General features: G+C 47.1%; 1 protein-coding gene across 6 annotated transcripts in view; it reads left to right on the forward strand.

The window, feature by feature from the left end:
* Positions 1-2500, forward strand: part of dennd1b (DENN/MADD domain containing 1B) — a 114152-nt gene that overhangs the window by 44413 nt on the left and 67239 nt on the right. The window lies entirely within an intron of this gene.

Raw genomic sequence — 2500 nt, forward strand, 5'->3', positions numbered from 1 at the left:
TTGGTCTTCCAGATCTTGCTTTAACTTCCACTTTTCCTGATGACTGCCATTTCTTAATGACATTCCAAACAGAGGATATTGGCATCTGAAAACACTTTGCTATCTTCTTATAGCCTTTTCCTGCTTTGTGAGCGTCAACTATTTTCAGTTTGTTTTCTAGACAACTGCTTAGAAGAGACCCCCTGGTGCGGTGCTATATGCTAGTTTAGCCAAGGGCTTAGTTTTGATCATGCTGAGGTCTTGGTGTCTCACTTTAAAACCAGAAGACAGGAACTCAAAATATATGACAATCCACCCCCAAGGCCCTAGGGCTCATTTTTTTTGTTTTTGTGATATTTCCGAAACGAAATGACAAGATTGATACACACCAATCCAGCCCACGAACAGTTGAACTGGTTGGTCAGGTCTCCCTCATATTTTGTGATCAACACCAAGATGGCTCCCAGTGGCGGTGCAAAGATGGCGATTAGGCTAATAAACACCAACTCTGCCGGGTCATAAATCTTTCGTATATACCATGTGCCAAATCATGGAATCGTCATTGGATGCGTTTTTCGGTGTGAGTCATTTTATTATTTTTATTTTTTGTCATTGCATATGTTGAATGTTCTATAGGTTGTTTTGTTTTTGCTTTCCTTTTTTTTCCTGCCCTGCCTCTCAGTTTCCACATCGCTGATTGTTTTCCCTGTGGCTTCTCCTCCAGTTTCTGTGTCTTCGTTTCCAGTCCCTCTTGCCGGCTGTTCTTCTACTTTCCTTTTATATGCACCCTAATTCATTTTTTCATTTTTTGTATTTTTTTTTTTTTATACCTGGGGTGCCCAAACTTTCAAACCCCACTGTAGCATGTATGTATGTATATATTGTGTGTATGTGTGTGTGTGTGTGTGTGTGTGTGTGGTGTGTGTAATAAGTATATATATATATATATATATATATCTAGCATGTCTGCTGTCACATTATCATTATCACATACACAACACTCACTTCACTTCCCACTGCCTTTGAGATCAGAGTCTCTACAACCTGTCACTCAACTGATGTGGGCGGGGCTGTGACAACTCTCAAATCTGGCAATTCAAATGTTTTTTTTGGCAGGGAAAGCGGTGTGTGTGCGCGCGCATGTGTGTGTCTGTTTGGGTTTTGTGTGCCATATGCAGTGCGCCAGGGAGGGCTCTCTGGAACATATTGTGTGTGCGTACATAGTGGTTATAATAGTGCAAACGCATACAGCGATGGCAGCTCTGATGTGTGTGACAGTTTTACACCGCACACGCCAAGACACAGTCAACACTGTACACACACACACATCACACAGACAAACACACAGTACACACTCCACGCACAGCAGAGACAAGACCTCCTCTGCAACCGAGCCCTCCGTCTTTGTTGAGTTCTCAATTTTATCACAGATCCTGATAAGTAAAAACAACCACTTCCCACCCACCCTCTTTGCCTCCCCGCCCCCCTCCATATGTGGGCACACACACAAACATATAGCCGAGTCAAACTCAGCCAACCACACACCACACACACACACACACACACACACACACACACACACACACACACACCCACACACACACACACACACCACACAGCCATACTAATGTACATGCTTAACCACCCTCTCAAATAGAATGCAAAAAGTCCTTGAAGCAGGCAGGCACTCACATAAATGATGAACTCAAATTTGTAAATACGCATGACACACTCACACACTCACATACCCTCACACCCCCACCCCCTTCTGTCATAGCTCATTGTTGCTTGCTTGTCTGTGGCAATGGTCGTGTTGTGCTGGGGTAGCAGCTTTAAGTTTTGATAAGGAAGGGCGGGGGGTAAATCTGTGACTGCTCCCCACAGCGAGTTCCTAGCAAGGCAAGTAGGCAGCAGAAGACAACCGACCTGTCGTTCGGATCGGCCTCTGGGGGAGGCAGACAAAGAGATAGTGGAGCAGCTGCATCACTCTCAGCTCGGACATCTCCAATCAGAAAGAAGAGACAGACCTTGGGTTTAGTGGCTGAGCTTGGCAGGCAAACCAAGAGAAAGAGAGCGAGACAGCAAGAGAGGCTAGAGCATAGCAGACAGCCACCCAGTCCCAAGGATTAGTCTGTGGGGTTGGCAGAGCCTGGCCACAACTAAGAGAGAACGGTAGCAGAAAGACAGACGGCAAAAAGGACCTGGTGCATGGTGTCTTCTTTGGGCCAGGTTAGCAGCAGAGAGACGGGCAGACAGACAGAGGGGGGACCCGGTTACTCTGTGGCTGTGTGGCTGGTCTGGAGTGGCTCACCCATATGGTGCTCCGCTCTGTTCCTGCTCCCTGTCTAAATCCATATGCTGCTGATGAAAAGGTGCCCCCCTCCCCTCCTACCTTGCTTCAAGAGCATGCTGACTCTCAGCCTTCCCGCACTCCCCCAACTCACAAGGGAGGTGTTGGGAGGTAAAGCCCTGAAGGCTTGTACCCCCCCCCCCCCACCTCTTAACCCCTCAGAGCTGCTTA

This window comes from Etheostoma spectabile, chromosome 9, assembly GCF_008692095.1.
Source record: "Etheostoma spectabile isolate EspeVRDwgs_2016 chromosome 9, UIUC_Espe_1.0, whole genome shotgun sequence".
Classification (NCBI taxonomy): domain Eukaryota; kingdom Metazoa; phylum Chordata; class Actinopteri; order Perciformes; family Percidae; genus Etheostoma; species Etheostoma spectabile.